We start from the raw sequence: 396 nt of genomic DNA, 5'->3' as shown, positions 1-396 counted from the left end.
GTGTGGGAGAGGAGGTGGATTCCCACTTACGTAACGGTGTTTACGCACATAGACAGCCACGCACACGGGCGAAGAATTACAACAGGAATTAACACTTGAAATGGAGAAGGTCGTGGAATTATGCCATTAATCACAACCCGACATAGATTTTTTTTTATATATACAAAGAATTCTCTCGGGTTATAGCGAGCTCGTTCTGTGCCGTGTCGCGTGTGGAGACGAGAATGCTTTCCGTGTCTTGTGCTTGTGTTTAGCGGCCCTGTGGTGCGGTGAGGACTAACCACATCCTTGTTATGCCTACGTTCCTTGGTGGCGGTGGCATTGCAGATCCGGTGCAACGATGCAAATTAGGGCTCGTTTATGTAATGTTATTGCCTGGGTGAATTTGCCTTTTCA

Source organism: Penaeus monodon, chromosome 19 (genome assembly GCF_015228065.2).
Source record: "Penaeus monodon isolate SGIC_2016 chromosome 19, NSTDA_Pmon_1, whole genome shotgun sequence".
In the NCBI taxonomy this organism is placed as follows: Eukaryota; Metazoa; Arthropoda; class Malacostraca; order Decapoda; family Penaeidae; genus Penaeus; species Penaeus monodon.
This window is presented reverse-complemented; position numbering follows the sequence as displayed.